The 25,669-nt window shown below is 33.9% G+C and overlaps 1 pseudogene; it reads left to right on the top strand.

Moving 5' to 3' along the window:
- Window positions 1-18,803: 18,803 nt before the first annotated feature.
- On the top strand, window positions 18,804-20,398 carry LOC138816653 (histone deacetylase 1-like; annotated as a pseudogene).
- The last annotated feature ends 5,271 nt before the right edge of the window (window positions 20,399-25,669 follow it).

The following is a 25,669-nucleotide window of genomic DNA, read 5'->3' as shown; positions in this document are numbered from 1 at the left end:
CTGGACCCACCCAAAAACAAAAAAAGAAAAAAAAAGAAAATTCTGTCATACAACACTGATAGCTATGATGAACTAAATTTGAGATATAGCCACTGAATTTATGTACATGTATACATGTAATAATTTCATTGGACTCTTTGGGACTGAAAATTTGCCTACATTATTTTGCCAAGAGAATGAGAAGGGGGAGTTAAGATGAATACAGTAGTGGTTTCAAGAAGCTTGATGATACAGGAGTGATTAGAAATAATAATTGAAGCAATAAAACTTTAATGCAAGAGACACAGAATAGTTTCTTAGAAGTGATATTGTAGACTAGATGAAGGGAGAGTTTCATGGAACATAAATTTAGTGTGTGAGTTCAAATATAGATAGAGTAACCTGTAAAATGGTGTTGGAGCTTGTGAGACGCAATTTTAAAAAAAATCATAGGAAGCAAGATTGTGAACTGACAGCAAGAATGGAGAAGGCTCAAAACATATTAGAATGAGATACAAAGAAAGATACATAAAATAATTTTCTAGGCTGGAAAAGTAATTGAACATGATTCTATACTAATATTGTCAGGCCACATGGATGTTCTGCTCAACATTGGTGATGAATAATAACAGTGTTTATAATTTTATGTGATCTCCTATGTTCAGGTATGTATAGGTACACAGGAAATATGAAGTTGAGTTTAAATAAGACACTGTTTTGCCAGAGTAATATAATGAAATAAGAGAAAGTCAATGGAATTAGAAGTGTTATGGATCTCACAGTATCATAACCATAGTAGCCAAACTAACTATTTACACCTGGATATCATGAGAAGTTTTTACGGAGTAAGTCATCATGAAAAAGAAATAAGGTTTGTGGATTTTAGGTGCTGCTAGAAGTTCAGAAACAAAACTAACTGTGTATTATACAGTGTGACAAAGAAGCTAAAACATTTCAACAGGTTGAGATGCAAAAATGCAGAATTTTAGAGAAAGTCATTTAAAATGGCACAATGAAAACTTACTTAAAAATGAATAAAATAAAATAAAATCTATTATTTTGAAAAAATGCAAGATTAAGGAAATGGCACGCAAGAGAATGACTTAGGAGAAAGATAAAATACTTGATGAAGACAAGATCCAGTAAATGAGATGCCAGGGTTTTAGAAAAGTCATCAAAGTGATAGGAAAAATCATCAGAAATTCAACAGGAGTAATGTTGGAGAGAATGACAGAGCCAAGAACCCAAGAGTTGTTGTGGACTGGCAGCATATTAAATAGCAACATGAAGAATGGGTAAATTGCGGGTGCTTTTTTGATGATATGCATCCCCAATCTTGACATGTTTAAGAATAGATATAAAAAGGATCCAATGTGGTAAATAAACAGCAAGTTTATGAGGCATAAACTCACTCCAGGCCCAAAATCAAGGGAGCAAGGCAAAAGCTAACAGTCACCAATGAGCATCTGGGGTAGGAGAGAGAATTAAATTGTAAATGAGGTTAGTTTGAGCATGAGGAGAACTACAATAGAAGTAGTAGAAAATAAAGAGAATGTTGTAAATTATTCCAAGAAAAAATAAGAAGTTTTATTAAAATATGAAGTATACCTTGATTAATTCAACCACTAAACACAATCTTTGTCTAATTCTATCTACTCTAATCATCTTACCTCATTATGGATATTTAATAAATGCTATTTAAATCATACTATCGTACCAGTAGAATATTAAACATCTCATAGAAAATTGAAATGAAATAGTAATTTTAATGTAGTAGTGAATCTACCTCACTTAAATACAAAGCAAGAAAAATATATAATCATAGGTTTGATTCTCAGCATTTACTATTGAAAATCTCTTTTTATTACCTTTCAAATCTTCATACTCTGGCTACCTAAAAGTCACATGGTTTTTGTGCCACATGCATACTCAGAGCTTTTTTCCCTTGGTGCCGAGGAAATGAAAAAAAGAGCACAACTGAGGTCTGCAGAAAAAGAAAGCAGATAGGAAGATGTTTTATGGCATATAGCTATTAGAAAAATACAATTGAAACTGAGTTGGAACCTCAGAATATGTCAAGTAGAAATCAGTCATAATATCAAGCACTGGAAAGAATGCAGAGAAGCTCTGTTACTTACCCAGTTCTGGTGGGAACCTAAAATGATAAAAAAAAAATACAATGGAAAATAATTAGACAGTTCCCCATTAAACAAAATATGCAATTGCTTTACTAACTAGCAATTATACTAGTGGGCATTTATACTAGCATAAGGAGATATTGTGTTTATACTAAAATATGTACATGGATGTTCACAGGAGCTTTATGCATACTAAGATAAATCAAAACCAACCCATCTTCTTCAGTAAATGAGTGCTTCAAATCTGCTAAATTCATTTAAAGGAAAGCTACACAACAATATAGAAGAAAGGACCATTGTTACAAAAATTTGGATGAATTTTAAAAGAATTAAACTAAGCAAATATGTTATTTTATTAGAAAAATATTAATCTTAGGAGATTTTAGGCTCTGTGATATCATTGGTATAACGTGTATAATGGCAAATTTGTAGATAAGGAAAACCAGTTATGTATTTGCATATGTTAGAGATGGATAGGGCTTAAAAAGGACAAGAGACCTTTGTGATGATCATTGGTCATAATTTCACATGACAAGAGAGCCTTCAGATTGGAAATCCAGTGTTCCCAGGGTAAGCTATCCACTTTTATCCTTTGGTCAAAATATGATTGACAGAAAGAGCATGATTTAATACTGATAGACTAAGTGGGGAAATCCAGCAAGGCATGTACACTCAGATTCTACTTGGATTATGTACAGCTATCTTTCCTCCTGTGAATAACCAGGACGCATGGGGTAGGGTGTTACTTTCTCTGCTATCTGAAAATTAGTTTAGATAATTTCTTTATGGCCAGTTCCTACAAAGAAAGATTAAGACATATAGATAGATAGATAGATGGATTGATGGATCCATAGATAGATGGATAGATAGATGGATAGATAGATAGATAGATAGATAGATAGATAGATAGATAGATAGATAGATAGATAGATAGATGAATACATACATATTGATATATTGATACATATACATAGATAGATAGATAGATACAGTACAGATAGATAAGATAAGATAGACAGATGAGATAGATACATAGTATTTGTATTTGTGTGTGTATGTGTGTGTGTGTGTGTGTGTGTGTGTGTGTGTGTGTGTGTGTGTGTGTGTGTGTGTATGTTTTGGGTACCTTTGGGAAAAAGGTTCTGGTATTATGCCATAGTTTGAATACGAATTTAGTATTTTTTTGGTTGTTTCAGAAAAGAAGTTGCATTCGAGACTGCTTCTGAGGCCTTCATTTTGTGGTATTCTTTTTCTTTAAGTCTCAGCACTGTCACATGTATCTTAGTGGTGTAGTGATTATACAAAGATACATGTATAAAAAATTTTAGAAAACAAAGTATACAAACTTACACCACAAATGCACAAAAGAGTACAAAAGAAGTCTTAATAATAGTGTATCAAACCAATGCCACTATTTTTTAGTAGCACTGACATTATTCTATTGTTTCACACAATGATACAATGAAGGACTTGACTACACAAAGGTCTACCAGCTTTATTTCTTACAATTACAAATGAATCTATAATTTCTTGATAAAAATAGTTATGAAGAAAAATAAATGAAGGAAGTTATTTTTATCCCCATAGGATACCCTTGGGAAAAGAAGAAACGTCAACTATGGCTCAGTGATAAGTACTGATTTACGAGTATTGTAAGTACTGAAGTGTAAACTTCTAGTTGTGATAGAATTTTATGCATGTAAAATTAAAGCTAGTAGATCTTTTAAGGGCTTTTAAAATTATAAATAGACAACATTTAGCTGACACTATTTTGCAGATTTCTCTGATTATACAAGTGACTGTAAATTCATATAAAACATAGTTTTACTCAAAAATTACAAACATAATTTCCAACTTTTGAAAAAACCTAACTAAATTAAGAAATTCATACCACTATAGACACAATGATAAATCTATAACGTCTCATATGGGAAGACAATCAATATTAAAAGTACACCCTCATATCAGGGATCTCTCTTAGTTTCCCAAGGCTTTACAGCTGAAAAGAACACTTTACAAGGAAGGAATTGTTCACTTCCAAATGATCTGTACCAAAATGAGTGACCCTAGTAGGAGCTCATCATTTTGTAAGTCACTGACACTATTTTTCTCTTTTTTTTATTCATGTCCATGCAATACTGAGAGTGATTTAGAATGACTTATTGATTCTTGAAGGAGAAAAAATGAAAAAACCCATGTACAAAACCTAAATAATAATATAACTGAAGTACTCTACTATACCAAGAGTATGAAATCACAGGAGTTAAAAAATTTGTTTCAATATAGTATGGACTGAAAGGGTTAAGTTGACTTAAAATATAAAAATGAGAATTCTTGCTGCAAGAACCACATTTTGCTTAAATTTGAAGCTGTAAAAAATGGGATCAACACCCACACGCACCCACACACCCTCACACCTTACAAATAAGTTATGTATCAAGAAAACAAGTCAGTGATAATCAGAAGTAATGTGAGATAGAAAATGTATTCATGAAGAATACAGATATACTCCATGATAATCCAAACGATGAAAACATAATTGATTACATTTCTTCTAAGAAAGGTATTTGTATATCAAAAAAGAGAAGAGCTACTTGATATTGGGTGTAGATAAATCAGTGGCAAAAAGGAATGAATCAATAGAACTTGAAGCAAGTAATTAAGAGCAAGCAGCTGTTTGTAGGGAGCATCTGAAGGTTCCTAGAATGATCATATGCTCATATAATAATCTTATCAGAAGGAATTCATGAAACACACAAACACACTTATAATATGAAGGAAATAGTTTTGTAATCAATGATTATGAGTACAGATTTCTGCAACTTCAAAATGATTAAAGTGATATAATCTTAGAAAATGTATCTCTCAAGGATTAATTAGGAAAATAAATATAAAATATTAAAACATAATCAAGATGTAGCAGAAATAGTTGGGTGCTGTCCCTCAGCTCTTCAGCTCAAGGCTAGCTCTCTACCACTTGAGCTACAGCACCACTTCCGGTTTTTTGGTGGTTTACTGGAGATAAGAGTCTCACAGATTTTCCTGCCCAGGCTGACTTTGAACTATGATCCTCAGGTCTCAGCCTCCTGAGTAGATAGGATTACAGGCGTGAGCCACCAGCACCTGGCCTCAGATATAGTTTTTGAATGAAGTATAGTGGAAGGAAGTCATGAGAAAATTATGGATTTGGAAACATGAGGCAGTTTATTCAGAAGAAAATGGCAGCAGTTTTAAAAAGATACTATGGTTTATTGTAGCACCCTCTCTACCTCCTACTAGATGAAGGATGCAAATTTGCAGTCCTCCTTTCTCTTGTCTACAAAGATTCAAACAGCATCTAACTTTCAAATTTATGATGCTTAGATGAATTAATCCATAATACTTTTAGTAATCTGAGGTACTTAGGGAAGATTTGATAAGTGTTAGCTAACATCATTAATTAGTTTTGCTCTTCAGTGCTATTACTTTGTAATAGAGCAGAATCTAATATGTTAGGGATTGATTCTACCTTCTACATTATGTATAGCCAAGATTAATTGAACAACTATTTGTTGTTTATCTACATTGTTTGAGATTATAGGTTAAATGCTGGGATAGCAATAGTGGAGTGCATATAAATTCTGTGCCATTCAGAGCATTTTGATTGGGGATATATGTAATTAAGGGAGTTGAAATGGATAAAAACCAATGCCCCAAGAGGCTCAAGTGTGGATAAAAGTGCTTTAAGAATCAAATCTTTTCAAGCAGCAATTTCAGAGATTTGGCCCAGGATTTGTTGAGCTAAGAAAGCTTTCATTAAGAGGTTAGATGCCTTCATTACTGTTCTTTTCTTAATCCCATTAAGTCTAAGGGAGCATAATTTGAAAAATGACATGGAAGATAATGAATTGTGATAAGAATTATGGTAGGAAAAAAAGGAAAGGAGCTGTAATGGAACCTAAAAATAATTACAAAAGTATTCTGAAAAGAAGGAATAGAGTGTAGGACATTTCAGAGAAACAGTAAAGAAAGAATAATGTGTTTTATTATTGTCAAAATTATTTTGCAGAGCTTTAATAGAAATATTTTACTACAGTATACTATACCATTGAAAACCCCTCATGTATTAGAAAAATGGAAAAAAATATTAATAAGTCTTTTGGTAGGTAAATACTCTGATGGATTATTCATGCTGTCTTTGAGACTTTTCAGAAATAGATGAAAAAAGAGTGAACAAATAAAAAATTAAGTATAATTTCATAACAGGAATATAATGCTTTATCTTGTTATTTCTCATGTAAACTCTTACATTATTATTATTACTATTAGTACTATGATGTTTATTTAAAATATCTTCTCTTTCCATATTCTACACACACACCTTCCAATGAATCAAGGAATACGGCTTATAAAGTTTAATTTACACAAAATTGAAAGATTTCTCTAGGTAAGAAGTTGTCATCTAGAATAAATTGTACAGGAAAGATGAATCAACTTGCAAAACACATAAAAATTAGAAGTCTTAAAAACATAATAAAAATTGAAAAGTATGTGTACCCCATTTCTCTAATTCCAGTATTCCATGCTGTCTTATGAGAAGTATATTATGCTAGTAACGCTCAAAGTCAACTAAAAAGTAATTTCAACATTTACCAAATCAGGTCTGTAGTCTATTTTGAACCAACTTAAAAAATGCAAAACACTAAATATTATGTGTCAAGTGTAGGAACACTTAAGGCATTATTGCTGAGTCCTTTCTCTTAACCTTTAAACTCCCGGTGTTTGGATAATAATTTATTCATTAAACCATTAACTCCCTTTCCAGGAGATTTTGCCTATGAATTTTTAACTGGGGCTAGTCCTCCAGATGTCTTCCTTCTCCAACAAAATTGTTACCATTTCTTTTTTATGGTGCCCAGTGCTTGCTTCCCGCTATCAATTACTAGTTGACCTCTAAAAAAGGCCAGTTCGTACACCTCCTAAACTGAATATGGTATCATTCTGACTCCACATGTATCAGTACTCTTTTAAACATGAAATACATCAAACTCTGTATGTAATATATCATAGGTTCATATTTACTTAAGTTTTGCTTCTGTTGGAATTACCATACTTTTCCTAATATTTCAGTCAAATAAAATGGCATCTTAATTCCATCTGTAATACAATTTCATGTTCTGACCATTCAAAAAGCTCAAAAATCTGATTATTCTTTTTTAAAAAAATTATTAATAAGTTTTTTATTGTGAAAATACCATACAAGGGGTTACAATTACATAAGCAAGGTAATGAGTACATTTCTCATCAAGCTTTGTTGCCTCCTCCTTTGTTTCCCCTTCCCATCCCTTCCCATCCCTCCCCCTTTGCCAAAGTTGTAAAGTTCGTTTTTCAACATAACGTTTTGTACATCTCATTGTTGCAATGGCTACACCTGTATCCCTATTTAAACAATTTGTTTTTTCCCTTCCCCCCCCCCCAAATTACACCAACATCAAATACAGTGAAAACAGGGGTTATACCTTGGGGAAGGGAAATACAGAGCAACAAAGAAATCATCTTATAACTATGTTAGAAACAATAGCAAGAAAGAAAAACCATTTGGGTCCTTATCTTGGGGTTCATATTGCCTAACATCAACTTATCTGACCGTTTCTGCTTGTCTCAGACATATACTGGTTATTACAAGTAAGGGAAACCATGGAACCTATGTTTCTTTGGCCATTCTTTCCATAGCCATAACAAGATGTTCTAAGAAAGATTTGCAAAATCACAAACTGATTACATCTTGGATGTATTGCTTTGAATTGAACAGTGACTGATTATTATTCGATTATAATGTGTGTATATAAAGATCCACCCCATTTTTACACTATCATTAAGATGTTTGTGATAATAATAATTATTATTGTTAATTTTATACACTGATGGAAACTAGTTTTTAACTTGGTGCTATAACTCTTTTAATTGTAACTTCATCAATATTTCCATAAAAAGATTGTTTCAAACATTTGTAGGCATTTATGAAGCAGTGTGTGTGTGGATGTGTATATATCCACATGTTCTCAAATTCATATGTTTATTCATGTATCGAAAGCAGGACTGAGTGTTCACCCTAGATTCTTGGGAAATTTCCTTTTTGAATAATTGAATTTTTATTAACTCACTTCTTCTTGCAGGTATTCTCTATTTAATAAAGTCCATGGTTCTGTGTTATTTCTGTATTTTATTTTTTGTCCATTCCACTCTGTAGAAACTACAGTTAATTAATGAATAAAGCTGTAATGGATAAACAAAATCAATTTGTTTTTAATAAATATACTTTGAAATTTTGTCATATTTTAAAACACACTATTGAAAAGAAAAGTAAGTTTAGAGTAATGTGAGTAAAATGGAATCAGGACATCTGGGGATGCCTGTTGTTCAACAAATTACTTTATTTTGTTTCAGTGCCATCCCTTAAATCTCAAGATTTAAGAAAATAAGAAATGTGAGTGAAGTCACCCTTTATTTTATTTATAAGTCTTCCATTTATAGGGTTTGGCAAACAATAGAATGTCCTTAAAAAACGTGTAGCTAGAGGACAGATATGGCTATTTGTTTTGTCCTCTGAATAATGGCTGGTGACAACATCGATGTTAAACACGAAATATTACAGGGATTAATTCATAGTGCTCTAGTTTGCATCCAAGGTCACGTGCAGTGCAAACAATCAGTTACAGCAAAGCGGTCAGTGGTGGCAATTAAGGACCACCTAGAGTGGGGGTGACGCTGAAGGTGGCTGTGACCCCAGGAGGTCTGCATATCCTTCACTGTACCTCCTTGGAATGCCTTCTTGTTCATATAAATTAAACAAAAGTGAATTTTCTCCCCTTCCAGGAACAAACAATCCATGCATCAGATACTGCAGCGTAAGCATTTCCTCCTTTAAGAATTGCAACTGAATTTCTACTAAACAGCAATTAGCATGTTAATAGTATTAATAACATTTGTGATTTTAACAGTCTGAAGCCCACTGCTTTTTATTGATGTCTTTTGTTACAGTTTTGTCTTAAGAGTGTGCCCAGGGTAGCAAAACATAGCCAATTAGAACAATGGCCAAATGGCAAAGAAGTTGGATAATTTCAATGCTGCTCAACTGAACATAATGGCAATATGAAAAGAACATTCCAGACAAAAAGATTAGGGCATATCTTCGAAGTTCAAGTTGGGCAGTCCTAACTTACTATTCCCCTGTAAAACTTACTTAAATTAGTAAATGTTTCACACCTAGTGTTAACATTAGAAAAATAAAAGCTGGTTGTCTCAGCGAATTCCTTGAATTGAAAAAAATTGCAATCATAAAGAGAGAGCATAATTTTAATGAAGTCTAGGTTGAACTATTTGTGAAAACGTCCTTAACTTTCTAATCTAAATAGATTCTCTTATGACATATTCTCCTATTACTTTGGATTTTTTTCCTTTAGTTTGCTCACTATGCTTATTTATCTGATGATTTTAATATCATTGTGTGACATTTATTAATTAACATAATAGCATGTGTGAGCCTGTGTGCTAGGCAATGTTGACAAATTTTGTGTGTATATAATATATATATGTATATGTGTGTATGTGTATATACTATATAATATATATATAGTTTTTTTGTTTTTGTTTTTGTTTTTGTCTGTCATGGAGCTTAAACTCAGGGCCTGGGCACTGTCCCTGTGCTTTTTCCTCCGGGCTAATATGCTACCATTTTGAGTCACAGCTCTACTTCCGGTTTTCTGGTGGTAATTGGAGATAGCAGTCTCATGACTTTCCTGCCTAGGCTGACTTTGAACTGCAGTCCTCAGATCTCAGCCTCCTGAGTAGCTAGGACCACAGTGATAAGCCACCAGCACGTGGCAATTTTTCTCTTTTAATCTGTATTATAACCCCTGTACTAGAATTTATTATTTTGCATTTTGAAAGAATGTGCAACTATTCCTTTTTTTTTCATTCCAGAATCTTTAGGAGCATCAATTGCTTATACAAAGAGTTTTCTTTTTTTTTGTTTTGTTTTGTTTTGTTTTTGTTTTTGATTTTTTTGCTGGCCCTGGGTCTTGAACTCGGGGCCTGGCCGCTGTCTCTGAGCTCTTCAGCTCAAGACTAGCACTCTACCACTTGAACCATCTAGTTTTTTCTGTGTACGCGGTACTGAGGAATCGAACCCAGGGCCTCATGCATGCTAAGCAAGCACTCTACCACTGAGCCACCTTCCCAGCCCACAAAGAGTTTTCTTTTTGACAGGCCCAGACAATGTACCTGATAGATTCACCACTCCATCACTCTTCTTCATCCTCTCTCCTCTTCTCAAAACAATCTCAACCAGCTTCATAGTTCCATTGGTTCACTGTCACTCCTGTACATAAAGTATTTGACCATATTCACCTTCCTTTACCCTCTCCATTCACACTCTGTCCTTCTACTAGTACCTTTTACCAAACCTGTTTTACCTTCCTGTCTTCTTTTTTTAAGTCTATTTGTTGTTCAAAGCAGTTTTTACTATTATGTTTTACAAATGCATATAATACAGTATTTTCATTGGATTGAATTCCTTAATCATACTCAATTCCCCCACCTTTTCAAAAGTTATTATAGCCACAGATGTTATTTGTCTAAATTTAGGTATCTGACAAACAATAGAGCAAGGACTCAAACTCTGGTGCTCTTCCATCTGAGAAGATATTCAACTTTATATTTCTCTTGTTGTGTTTCTTTTTCTTAAAAAATGCTTGATAAGAAATGTACTCATTACCTTGCTCATGTAATTGTAACCTCTCTGTATGGTATTTTCACAATTAAAAATAAATAAATTGATATGGAGAGATGAAAAATAATAATTTACTTCACTTAGGAGGCTGGGAAGGGATAGGAAGGGGAAACAGGAGGAGACTACAATGCTTGATAAGAAATGTACTCATTATCTTGCCCATGTAATTGTAACCCCTCTGTACAGTATTTTCACAATAAAAAATAAAAAAATAATAATTTAGCCCAGAGGAATGCCTGTTCATTTTACTATGTGTCTGAGGTATGCCTCAGTGACAAGGCTCTAAAATTAACAGGAAGAGTGCTTTTGTTTACGCCACTGTTCTTTGGCTCTAAATTACTGTGATCCCCAATGGGGATCCAGTGATTTTAGGTAAGATTGGAATAGGACTTTATTATCTTTGTTTTCAAATAACATTGTTCAATTTGCAAAGACTAATATTTGTATGTTTTGAGTTAGTTCAATGAGTTCATACAAATATATATACCCAGGATCACCACAATACTTTTTAAGATACAGAATATTTTTAATACTGTGTGTCGACTCCTGACATATTCAATAGATAGGCCATCAGCCTCCTTCTTCTCCTTCTCTTCTTCTTACTCCTTTTTCTTCTATTTCTTATTCTTTGGGTTATACTGGGTTTTGAACTTCATTCATTACGTTTGCTTTGCAAGCAGGCAGTCAAACGCCTGGGCCACAGTACCAGCCCTTCTTGCTTTGTTTAGTAGTTACGGTAACATGTGTTTATATTTTATTTTTTTAATCTTGTTGTTGTTTTGTTTTTGTTTTTTAATGCCTGGGCCTTCCATAGCTGGAATGATAGGTAAACCCCACTGAACTTAGTTATTTATTGGTTGAGAGCAAGTTACATGCATATTTTCCCGTGTTGTCCTCAAACTACAATCCTGGTCTTATCTTAATGAGTAGCTAGGATTACAGGTGTGAACCGCCATGCTGAGCTAAGCATTCTCTCCTTCCTTATTGTGATTAAACTTTTCTGTGATACCGATTCCTAAATGAAGTATACATAGAAATTTGAGAAATTATTTGCATTTAAAATTTTGGCTAGTTTTTCCACTAGGAATGAGTATGTATGGATACATAGGTGCATATACACAGGTATATGTGTGTGTACATATACACCACAGTTCATATATGTAAAGCATGTCTTCTTTTTTTTCTTTTCTTGTACTGAAAACTTCAAGTATACCCTTAAAAAAACTCTCTCCCAGCCAGGCACCCATGACTCATACCTGTAATCGTAACTAGTAGGAGGCTGAGAACTGAGGATATTGGTTCAAATAAAGTACAGGTAGAAACAACCATGAGATTTATCTCCACTTGAACACCTCTCTTCCCCCACCCACACATAAGCTAGAAGTGGAGCTATGGCTCAAGTGGAGAGTGATAACTTTGAGCAAAAACACTCAGTGTCAGCACACAGGGCCTGAGTTCAAGTCACAGGACTTCTCAGAATAAATGAATAAATACATAATTACACAAGCAATAAAAATTAACAAATAAAAAAACTGTCCCCATAATTATGGTCATATATGCACCTATGTTTACTGAGGACATGAGTTAAAAACAATGATTTTTGGAGAAGTCTATTATTGTTCTTACACAGATGTGACCTTATGCAGCTGAGAATGTTGTTATAAAAGGGCAATTTTTAAATAATGATAGTCTACTAAAAATTAAAATCATAAACATTATAATATGCCTAATATATAAAGTATGTTACATATATAGTGTATAATACAATAATGTGTATATGTATAAAAAATTTTGCTATGGTAAGATGGCTATATAACTAATAGATTAGGAAAAAATATATACAAGACAAATTTAAAACAAATCAGGAAAGGAGTAGATGATTCATTATGAAAAGCAAAGATGTCACCAAACAGTACAGTCAATTTCTGGACCTGTTGCCCTTTGGTAGCTATGCTTCTCAAAGTTAGACAGAGAGTCTTCTCAAGAACTTGCTAAAACACAAGTTTCAGGGTTAGAATAATAAACTTCTAATTTACCTGGGATGGAATTGGTTAATTTGCATTTTTAACAAGTTCTGACAAGTTTTCAGATGATGTGGAAAGATCTCACCCTAAGCATCTCTGAAGAAGAGTGTATTAGAGGAGTTGTAGGGTCAGAAATCATATGTCAAGAGAGGAGTCATAGTAATGTTTCAAATAACTGCCACCTGGTGCCTCAACCTCAGATGATCAATCACCTGGTGCTACAGGATGCCACTCAAGCAGTGTGACATTCTTGAATGTTCCTCCTGATGGGAAATTCAGAATAATACAAGCTTAATAAATTAACTTTTTTAAAGCAACTTTGCACCAATGTTTCATATTCTTTCCTCAGATTGTGAATTCAAATATAGTGATTTATGTACTTGTCTTAATAAATATTAAGCATAAAATGGTTGTGTTTTTAAATCTTTGCAGATGGCAATTTGATTTTGTATTCTGTTTTCTAATCCTGATGTTTGTAATTGCTAAACCTGTGACTCCGGATACCACTGCTGACTTCCTTTTGGATTTACCAGGCTTTGTCTTTGTAAACTATACATCAAGAAAAAATACTATTAAAATTGTTAGCTACATGTATGATACGTACTTAAGTTGTAGAAATTAAAATTTAGTCTCTCAGTAGATCACAGCTCATAATTCAACATCCAAATGAAAAACAATAGCAACAACAAAAAAAGCAATCCAAGGTGATGTACTCCATGGTAATTCAATCTATATGGGAGAAAGTGGACCTGGTTTCCCTAACTCTCGCAGTACAACCACATTTTAGCATTCAGTGTCATAGACATTGCTGACTTACCCACTGTGCTACTGAATAGAAAGCTCTTGGTGGAAAAAAATAATTTATTCCTAGTGAATAGCATATATTTTAATCCAACATAAATGTACAGTCTATGTTTACTGAATCCACTCATCATCTTTCTTGAAATTTAACTTTTTAAATTTGATAATAATTTATCATAAGACTTGAGCACCTCCAAATTAAAGTGAAAATCTATTAGGACAGAAATGATGAACTCTTCTGAATTCAAAACTTCCTCAGTTTTGGATACAAACTTAAAAGGATATAATATTTTTGAAAACATTGAGAGTGCCCCAGTATTACTTAGGAAGATAATATTCATAAACGAAATTTGTCTGTTAAACTTTTGACACAAGCTTTTATTTTTCTCTTTTGTTCCACTTTAGTCTCCTAAGAAGCTTTTTACATGACTTGTTACTACTATAGGATATATTAGACATTACTAATTTCACACATGCAAGTCCAGCTTGTCTTAAGACTGCTGATTAAAAGTTACTTCCTGTAGTGAATAAACTGCCCATGAGTGTTTACAAACTTCTCAATTTGCAAGTTCCCACTCTTCTAAGTTGTTGCTCAACCTTCTAAGTCAATAGTACCACATTAACAATTCTGTGTTTCCAAAATTTATTTTTTCCAGCTTATGGAGTTATAACTGTTTAATGCATGACTAACAATTCAAGTTTTGTCATCAAGATATATTGGAAATGGGATTGTTACATCAGTTTCAAATGAGGTTCAAAGTGTCAAGGGCAATTAGTCATTTATTTTGACTTTTGCAACACGAACCTTCCAAGTAATTCATAGAATCAGAAAATAAAAACATCAGGAATCATGATTTTTTTTACTAGTCAAGTATATGAAATATCTTCTTAAAACAGTACACAATGTATTGGTAGCAGAGAGATACATTCATTCTACATAGTATATCTTTATCCTTTCAAAATTGAAGTGGAAAGAATGGTGGCAATCCAATGTACTAAAGGTTTGAATTAATGATTATTCATAAAATGGCTGACAGAAATTCTAGTTAAGCAAGAGGTACAGATGTAGACATGCTCCATGCACAGTAACACCCACATCCTTATTTAATCCTAATCTTCAACTTATAAATATGAGTTGTTCAAAATGTAGATCTAAGAACATGATGAAGTGTGCTAAAAATTCAGTCTCCTTTCAAAAGAAAGAGATGAATAGAAATAAATTTTATATGTATCCGGAATCTATAGAGATGAAATTTCACATAAAGTTACTAATATTTTAAGCTGTCCAGGGTTGGGTATTTTGACTAACATAGCTATAAAATGTTGAGAAATGTTTGGATTTACAACATTAAAAGTTCATGTCAGGAGCTGGTTATTCATGCCCATAATCCTAGCTACTCAGGAGGCTGAGATTTGATGATTGTGATTCTAAATCAGCCCAGGCAGATAAATCTATGAGATTTTTGTGACCAATTAACCACCAGAAAGCCAGAAGTGAAATTGTTCTTATATGTTAAATACTTGACTCATTCAGCAACATTTAATGTATAATTCAAATATTAAATTTAAAATTATGTGGTTCTTAGATGATTATTTGTAAAGTGAATTTTTTTGGTTGTTTGCTGTTATTATTTGTGCTAATCCTGAGGGTTGAACTCAGGTCGTTGGCACTGTCCCTGAGCTGTGTTTTGTTTTTGCTCAAGGATAGCACTCCACTGCTTGAGCCACTTTTGGTGAAATCAAACCCAAGTCCTTATACATGCTAAGCATATGAGCTAACACTTGGCAACACCATCACAAAGAGTTATAGCAACCAAGTCAGAGAGCCTGATCCAATTGACAAATCTACTCCTTGGGCAGGAAAGATTACACTGTGCATCACAATTGTAATGGCTATGGATTACATGATTGTAAAGTCAATGAGGAGACTGGATTGTTTTTTCTTTTAGGAAAATATATCATTTCCTGTTGCTTTGATTTGTATAGTTTTCTTTCAGTGAACTTTCAGTTTTTTACATATTCTGAGACCTATATAATTTTTTTCAGTATTTTCTTATGTGTAATTCCTAGTTGCCTGTATAATTATGATGCTCTTTTGATATTCCTTGGTAAAGATTTTCCTTGGAAAATCTTTTGTCTATTTTAATTGGTTGGAGTTAATATTGAATCTTTTGTTGTATACTCTCAAATCAACCTTGGAATAAAACAATGGGAATTCTCAAGCAGAATATGGATACCATAGCATTTCTCTTGCTAAGTAGCACCAAGTTAAATAAATAAATAAATAATATGAAAGGGTTTAAAATATATCTAAGGCCCTAATCCTTTGCATAACTCTAGAATTGCTAGAAATGTGGCACCATGACTGCTCCTTCAGGGACAGAATGTCACGTACATGCATAAACAACCATTCAAAATAGCAAAGAGACTAGGGAGTAAAAACTTGGAGAAGAGGCCTATCATCTAATTTATTATTTGGACAAGACAACTAGAGGGATGATAATAGGGCTAGCGGCTTGATAACTCTTACCCATAATTCTTTTAATAATTTGCCTGTTATTAATATTATATTTAGAAAGAATCACATATGGCTGTTCATTCATTTCAGTCCACTAAAATTGTCATAAATAAATCGAGGTGGCTTTCATTTAATGTAAGCTTTATGAAAAATCAAGGATCAATTTGATATTTATCAAATATATTATTAGCTTTAAATTTTAAGTATAAATATATTGTTTTCTTAAAATGTTTACATTGCTCCTCTCACTATTCAAGTGGGTAAGAGACACCTGCATTCAAATTTCAATATACAACACAATATGTTATATAAACTTACAAATAATATAAACTTTTTGATGAAGAATATTTATTTGAAATAACATGGATACTGTGTTGTTTAAAGGAAAATGATAAGCCATGATTATAGGTATATTATACAAGTTTGTATAGGGTCAGATAATTCCACTCAGATGTTAACAAATGAATATGAAAGAATTATTTCCCTCCCCTGATTTTTAAAAAACAATCCATATATTGAAATATGTTTACTGTTTGTTTTACTTCTGATACATTGAGTTGAGTATGTTTAAATTCTAAACATCATTCTGCTCTTCAAAGATGTTTTGGTTTCTTTGTTGATCTAGTGGGAATTGAAAAACCCCATGCACATAGTGGTAAGTAAATTATTTATTGTTTAGAAAGAGCTTTGAATTACGATGAAACTTTCAGATATTAGTACTTATATTGCTAAAATGTCACTCATTAAATAATGCAAGTGGAAAGTATTAAATCACTAAATGAGTCTTTCAATGTGAAAGAATATTTTTCTGTTATTTCGACTAATGTGCTATTTTATTAATAGTATCCTCTATTTATCCTTGTATATTTGAGCTTTGAAATAAAAGAATCTATTAAAATTATTCATTTCTTTCGGTGGGAATTACATTACTTCTCAAGTGAGGAAAAATGTGATATATTCACATATAGACATAATCATTAGCAGACAATTTTGCCAATAGGCTCACTAAAAGCCAAAGTTCCTTAAATCTGACAGGATCTTTCTAACTCATGTTCTCTCATGGTGATTAAAGATGAGAATTTTTAGAAGAGGAAGATCACAGGAAGAAATATCAAAAGCCAAGGCTGATGTCAAATCAATGCTCAGGTTTAGTTGATTTTTACTATATTTGGATTCAGCATTGAGCTAATCTAGAAAGTGCTGTGATCACCATGAACTCTAAACATTGTGCTTTTTATGTAAGTAATAGTATTCTTGGTAAATATTGGAGAATACATTAAAATGGAAAAAAATAAAAAGACATCAGAAAGATAAATAGAGCAGTATCTTCTTGAAAATTTAGAGGTTAGGAAATTGGTCACAGAGTACAGAAATCAGCCTCTTAAAAACAATTATGGAATTCCTTTTCTCCTCAGTTAAAAAAGCTACCACAGGGCTATATACCAATAGACTTATCGTAAGTTAAAATTAGGATAATTTTTTAAAAATGTATAATACCTTTATAGCTTTATAGCTTAACCTTGACCACCTTAAAAAAACTTCAAACATTAACCTACAGATGAGTAAAATCACCTAACATAGTCCATTTTTCTAAGCAGCACTGAATAACTTACACAATTAATCAAATACTGCAGTAAAACTGACCCAATTTTTTATGAGTTCAGTTATTCCATTGTTAAGTAGAAAAAAATCCACTAGAAGCCACTGTAAACTGAAGAAAATTTGTGTTTTATTATAGTATCTATCAAAATTGAGACTTGAGAGATACTTTGTAATCTTTTGTGAAAGAGAAATACGTTGATTTGTTTTAGATTTTATTACTATCTCCTTATGCTATGGAAAGTATTTCAGACAATCCCACTCTCTTTATTTGCACAAACATTATACGCTAACTGATCTCTGATCCGACCAAGTTTTCAGAATTAGTTTCTAGCTAATGAACAAATATTAAGTCTTCCTTATTGTATAAGAAGGGCAGCTACTATTTTGGTAGCTACTGTACAAGAAAATAAAATTTCTTCCTGGGTTTTCTGTTTCCCAATGAGGTAAGGATTCTTGAGAGAACTGTCTTCATACTGAGCTATCTCAATTATGAAAATCCAATTTATTCTATAGTTAACAAAAGCAACAAAGGTGAAAACAATGTATACAGAGAGATGGGAATTCATGAGATTTTAGGCGTACTAAAAATGCTGTGCAAACAAAATATAAATGTGTAACCTATTTAGTAAATAACTTGAATGTTTATTCTATTTCAACAGCAGAAGGACTGACTTTGAAAATAAGAGTCTTTCAGGTAAATCTGTTTTTAAAACCCATATGTTATAACAATTTCAAAATCCTAATGAGAAATATTATCATCTTTATATAAAAAGTAATTTGTATATTGTAATTTTTAATCTGGACAATTAAGACCAAACATTCTCTTAATTGTCCTCCCTTTCAAGAATTAATGTAAATACTTTCTTTAGCTAAAAGCAACAGAAATGATGGCAGAAAACAGTAAATAAATAGGTTTAATAGTGTATGGAGGCAGACAGACTGACAACTGACAGGACAGAAAGGCAAGCAAGATGGCTCATACTCATAGCACTAAGAGAAACATCTGTTACTACTACGATGGGGACATTGAACATTATTATTATGGACAAGGGCATCCAATGAAGCCTCACTGAATCCGCATGACTCACAACTTGCTGCTCAACTACAGGTCCTTCCTGAAAAATGGAAATCTATTGTCCTCACAAAGCTAATGCTGAAATGACCAAGTATCACAGTGATGACTACATTAAATTCTTATGCTCCATTCAGCCAGACAACTTGTCTGAGTATAGCAAGCAGATGCAGAACTTCCATGTAGGTGAAGACAGTCCAGTATTTTGATGGCCTGTTCAAGTTCTGTTCATTATCTACTAGTGGCTCTGGCAAGAGCCGTGAAACTTAATAAACAACAGACAGATGTCACTGTCAATTGGGCTGGGGCTCTGCACCACACAAATAAGTCTGAGTTATCTGGCTTGTTATCTCAATGATATCATCTTGGCCACATTGGAACTGCTGGAGTATCACCAGAGGGTGCTGCATTTGACATTGATATTCACCATGGTGATGGCATGGAAGAGACCTTCTATTTATTTATTTATTTATTTATTTATTTATTTATTTATTTATTTATTTATTTATTTTTTGGGTCCGGTCGTGGGGCCTGAACTCTGAGCCTGGGCGCTGTCCCTCAGCTCTTCAGCGCAAGGCTAGCGCTCTACCATTGAGCCACCTTCCCAGCCCCGGAATAGGCCTTCTATACCAAAGACTGTGCAGGACTGTGCTCTTTCATAAGTATGAAGAGTACTTCCCAGGAATTGGCAACTCACAGAATATCAGGGCCAGCAAACTACCCACTCCAAAATAGCATGACGATGAGTCCTACGAGGCCATTCTCAAAGCAGTCATGTCCAGAGTAATGGAGATGTTCCAGTCTAGTCCAGTGGTCTTAAAGCAAGGATCAAACTCCCTGTCTGGGGATGGGTTAGGTTGTTTCAATCTGACCTTGAAAGGGCCTGCCAAGTGTATGGAATTTGTCAATAGCTTCAACCTGACCGGGTTAATGCAAGGAGGAGGTGGTTACACCATTCAAAACATTGCCCCATGCTGGACATATGTAACAGCGGTGGTCATGGACAGAGATTCAGATTGAGCTGCCATATCATGCTTACTTCGAATTTGGACCAGACTTCAAGCTTCACAACAGTCCTTTTAATATGACTGACCAGAACATGAATGAGTACCTCAAGAAAATTAAACAGAAGCTCTTTGAGAACCTGAGAATGCTACCTCATGCAACTGGGGTCCAAATGCAAGTAATTACCGAAGACACCATCCCAGAGGAGAGTGTTGATGAGAGTGAAGAAGACTCTGACAAGAACATATCCATCTGCTCCTCTGACAAATGAATTGCCTATGCGGAAGAATTCTCAGACTCAGAGGAGGGGAGAGAGAGGGTGGCAGTAAGAATTTTTCCAATTTCAAAAAAAGAAAAAAGCCAAAAAAGTCCAAACAGAGGATGAAAAAGAGAAAGATCCAGAAGAGAAGAAAGAAGTTACAGAAGAGGAGAAAAACCAAGGAGAAGCTGGAAGCCAGAGGGGTCAAAGAAGCGGTGAGGTTGGCCTGAGGAGATCTCTCTAACTCTGGTTTCTTACAAATTCCCTACCTTTCTCCCTAACCCTTGAGATTTTATTTATTCTAATTCTCTGTGTATTTACATATATGTATATTAAATATCAATATCCCCAGGGACTAGAAGGAACCAGGGCCCTAAGCCCTGAGTGACAGTGCTGGGGGAACTCTTCCAGGAGCTTCCTTGCCTCCATCTCTCCCCAAGTCCTAGTTCTGAAGCATAAAAGGTGCAGGTTTGGATGAAGTACGCAACCATGACAAAAATCCTGAAATACCAAGTGCCTGCTTAGTAGTCCTGGAATGAAGCCCTTATTAAGTTGGGTCCTCAGGTACCCCCTGTTCTAAGTGATATCAGCCATTTTCAACTGGTTCTGTTTTCATTCCTTGCTACTGGTCGCAGGTGAGCCAAGAAACAAATATTGCCTTATTTTCCCCAATTTGTAAGGTGGTTTGTAAGCTAGCTACCTTTTTGAAATATTTTTGTTTTTGTGATGCTTTTTGAGACATTTCTATAAAAATAGTGTATGGATTATATATATGTATATATGTCTATGTACATATACACATGCATAATATTAATATATATTATACATACATACACTGTATTGTATATATACTGTATTATAAATTGCATTGTACTTAGATAATTATTTTTTTCTCTATTGAATTTCATTTTACTCTCTAATCATTTTGTTTACCTAGGTCTAAATATACTGCATGATAGAATGATGGCAGAAAATTTAGTCAACTTTAAAGATAATTTCATTCCTGCTATTAAATACTTACATGCACTCCAAAGCAGATAGGATTCTTACTGATGGGGTAAATAATTATTATTGGATGAAACTCAGTTTTATTTTGGTAAATAGTGTGTACAACACATTGAGGCTTTTGTAGTCACAATACCCAGATCACTTCTCAGGGGTGGTAAGTTCACTATATTTGTTTTTGAAAAAGCAAGCTATAAGCTGAGTGCCGGTGGCTAAAGCCTGTAATCCTAGCTACTCAGGAGGCTGAGATCTGAGGGTCATGGTTCAAAGCCAGTCCAGGCAGAAAAGTCCATGAGACTCTGATCTCCAATAAATGACTAGAAAACTGGAAGTGGCACTGTGGCTCAAGTGGTAGAGTGCTCACCTTGAGCTGAAGAAAGAGCACAGGGACAGTGTCCAGGCCCAGATTCAAGCACCATAACTGACAAAAAGAAAGAAAGAAAGAAAGAAAGAAAAGAAAAAGAAAAAGCAAGCTATTAAGTGGTTAAGGTGAACATAATATCTTCCAAGAGACAATAGCAAAATCAAACAGAAGGCATGACTATGGCTTTATGGACAATGTCTACAGCTCTTTGAATACTCCTTCTGATCCTAGGAGTAGGCTTGACAAACAAAACTGTATTTTCCATTCAAAGAAGGTCAACTTTCAAGAACCAAAATGTTGGGTGTTGTGGTGGCACATGCTTGTAAACATAGCTAGGCTAAAGAGGAGACATAACTGGGAAGATATGGTTCAATGTTATCTATAAGTTAGGCTTGAGCCACTATCTCAAACACCAGGTGAGTGTGCTGCAACTTGTTTTCAATGGAAGACATCATAGGAGAAGCTTAAGGCTGCAAAAGCATGAGATCCTTTGTGAAAACTAAAGTAAAGCGAAAAGTGATGATGTCCAGGCTTAAGTGTTCAAGTATTTGCCTGTCAAGTGAAAGTCACGAGTTCAAACCTCCGTATTTAGATAATCAATCCATTAATCAATGATTAATATAATAAATAGAAAAGTAAAATTATATTCAGAGAGAATGACAATGAGTCAGCATCAGACAGTGATATTTGCAAAGCAAAAGATAAGCAATTATTGTTGATTTAAATAAACGACAATAGAGGAATTGGGAAAGAAAAATAAAGCAGCCTTTTCTAAAATATTTTACATAATCTAGCACCACAAAGAATATGAGATTCATCAAATTTAGCAAAAAATCAGAAATTTTGGATAAATTCATCCTTCCTAATAAAATTAATGTTCTAGATTCAATTAACTTCAACACTTAAAAATGTCCATACTGTTGATTAAATATTCAGAAATATGGGAAGTAAGGGACTGTCTTCTTTACCCAAATGTTCATCTATATGATAATTAATTAAGATATGAAAAATGAGCCAGGCGCTGGTGGTTCACGCCTGTAATCCTACGTACTCAGGGGACTGAGATCTGAGGATTGCAGTTCAAAGCCAGCCTGGGCAGTAAAAGTCCATGAGACTCATCTCCAATTAACCACCAGGAAACCAGAAGTGGTGCTGTGGCTCAAGTGGCAGAGCGCACATCTTGAGCTGAAGAGCTGAAGGATAGCACTCAGGCCCAGACTTCAAGCCCCATGACTGACAAAAAGAAAGGAAAAAAAAATGAAATTGAAATTTGGCAAAATATTATTTTATGTTTTTTCTCTGAAGGGATAAGACCAGCCATATGTTGTTTGACTCTTCTTCATTAACTCGTGTAAATAGATCAGCTTAACTTCCTGCTTTGAAAGTAAGACAGCTTCACTTACAGAGGTAATTAGAATTTGTGAATCATTTTTACCATCAATTCATAGACTTTCAAAAAATCATACATGGAAAGGGGAAGTGATTTATATATTTCTACTTCCTCACTAGTAAGCATTTGTGTTCTTCATTCTAGAGACCAATAAAAAGGTATATAGGAAATGAAGGTCATGTTTTTCCAAAACATAACAGTCATCAACTCTTTAGACCAACACTCTTTCTGCCCCATTATGACTTACTACTATGCTGAGCTATATACTGTGTTCAATTTTGGCATTATCTATGATAGAAACTGTCAGCCTGATGTAGAAACACAAATTTTCTTGTTATATCTTCCGGAGGAGATAATTATGTTGCTGCAACAAACATTTATTTTAGGGATGAAGGAATTCATATGTTACTATTGAAATAATAATTGAAACCATAATAAGCCATATGAATAATGAATACATTATACTTGTGTATTCTAAAAAAGGGGAAATCATAGGTCAGAAGAAGAAGTGCACTATTACAAAATATATAAAGACTCAGATGCTTTAAGCAAAGTAGTGAAATAATGAAAAAGAGTGCTATTGAGACATCTATTATTGTTCTTAACGACCATCAATAAAATGGGATAAAGAAAAAAACAAATTAGTCCAGGCACCTGGCTCATGCCTGTAATTCTAGCTCCCTAAGAGGCTGGGAACTGAAGGTTGTAATTAGAAGCCACTGTAAGCAGGAAAGTCTGTGAGAGTGGTAGAGAACCAGGCTTGAGTGAACAAGAGGTGGGACAGTGCCCAGGCCCTGAGTTCAAGCACCAGTACCAGGATACAAGCAAACACATACAATTACATACAAAATAAATGTATATAATAAATACATATATGTACAATCATATAAAATATATATCACATTTATCAGTCATTGAGCAGAATTATAATGCAATTCTTCATCTTTATGACAATGGAGGCAAAATTAATTTGGATGTAAATGGTATTTCTTGCCTGCCATTCTGTAATGGCCTTTCAATTTACTGTAGACAAAATCCAGAATGAGATGAGACAAAAGTCAGATACTTGTCTCTTTCCCCTCCCAATGCAGAGGTGCGAGTGAGTTCAGAGAAAACGGAACGGGCAGCAAAAGATCTGTTCTGGGGATTTAAGGGGGGATGGCACTCCTTTTTTTTTTAAATCTTCTTTTTTGTGTGTGTGGTATAAAATCGAGAGGCAATTTTTCATTTCTTTCTCTACATCAACTCAAAGATATTCTTTTGAAGTCAAACATGGGTGGATTTTTTTTTCTTTTCTCACATACTAAGTTTCCTCCCCATTCCCCCTTCTCCCTTTGGATATATTCTATGCTTTTGAAGTAGAAGTTTATTTCAGAAAAAAGTCATTTGGATGAAAAAGAAAATGAAACCTTAGTTTTCTTAGATAATGACTAAAGCAATTGAAGTCCACCTTGCTGTCATCCTAGCACTGGTGTTGTAAAATTGTGGGCACACCTAGGCAATTTACCTTCCAAAGCCAATTCCATTTACTAATAACTAAAAGCCATTTAAAGTTATCAAGACATATAAAGCATATTCCTATAACTTGCTTCTTATCATTTTCAAAATAGCAGTATGTTAAGTTTAATACTTTATTGTCTTTTTAAATAGAAGAAAATTAAATTTCAGAAGCATCTAAAAGGCAGCAGAGGTATATGCTTTATACACATGATTTATAATTTAGTTCCTGGATTATTTCTATCCCATAATTTAAATGCATTTTTTACATTGAAGTAGATATCTTATTTACTTATTTTTCAATTTACCTGCTAAGAACATGTATTAAAAAGTATATGCCAAGGGCTGGGAAGGTGGCTCAGTAGTAGAGTGCTTGTCGAGCATGAAGGAGGCCATGGGTTCAATTCTTCAGCACCACATAAACAGAAAAAGCCAGAAGTGGAGCTGAAGCTCAAGTGGTAGAGTGTTGGGCTTGAGCTGAAGACTGAGAACAGCGCCCAGGCCCAGAGTTCAGGCCCATGACCGGGAAAAAAAAAGTTTATGCCAAGATTCTTGAAATTCACTACTTCTTGGGCCAGTTGTTTCCTTACTGAAAATTCATACATGGGTTAGAAATAGGAGAGGGGCAAGGTTCTAAGGGCAGTTAAGTCTCAATATTGTTTGCTACAGAAAAGTTGATGTTAGGCGAAATGAACCCCAAGATAAGGACTTAAATGGTTTTTCTTTCTTGCTATTGTTTCTAACATATTTATAAGATGATTTCTTGTTGCTTTGTATGTCCCTCCCCGACAGTATAACCCCTGTTATCACTGTATTTGGTTTTGGTCTAATTTGGGGAGGGGAAGGGAAAATACAAATTGTTTAAGTAGGGATACAAGTAGACCCATTGCAACAATGCGATGTACAAGATGTTATGTCGAAAAACGAACTTTACAACTTTGGCACAGGAGGAGGGGCAGGGCGGTGGGAGGGGGTGTACATGGGAGGGCAGGGATGGTAAGGGGAAACAAAAGAGGAGGCAACAATGCTTAATAAGAAATGTACTCATTACCTTGCTCATGTAATTGTAACCCTTCTGTACGGTATTTTCACAATTAAAAAAACTTATTAAAAAAAACGAAAAAAAATTCAGTTTCAATTTCTAAATTCACTCAATAAAATGAGAATAAATTAATTTATGTTACGATGGTTTTAAAGAGATTAATTAAGGTAAATGTTAGCCTTTACCAAGTGTCCAGAATTGTG

This window comes from Dipodomys merriami, unplaced genomic scaffold (assembly GCF_024711535.1).
Source record: "Dipodomys merriami isolate MVZ:Mamm:240054 unplaced genomic scaffold, mDipMer1.0.p SCAF_7, whole genome shotgun sequence".
In the NCBI taxonomy this organism is placed as follows: domain Eukaryota; kingdom Metazoa; phylum Chordata; class Mammalia; order Rodentia; family Heteromyidae; genus Dipodomys; species Dipodomys merriami.
Note: the sequence above shows the minus strand (reverse complement) of the source record. Positions and strands in the feature narration are given on the sequence as shown.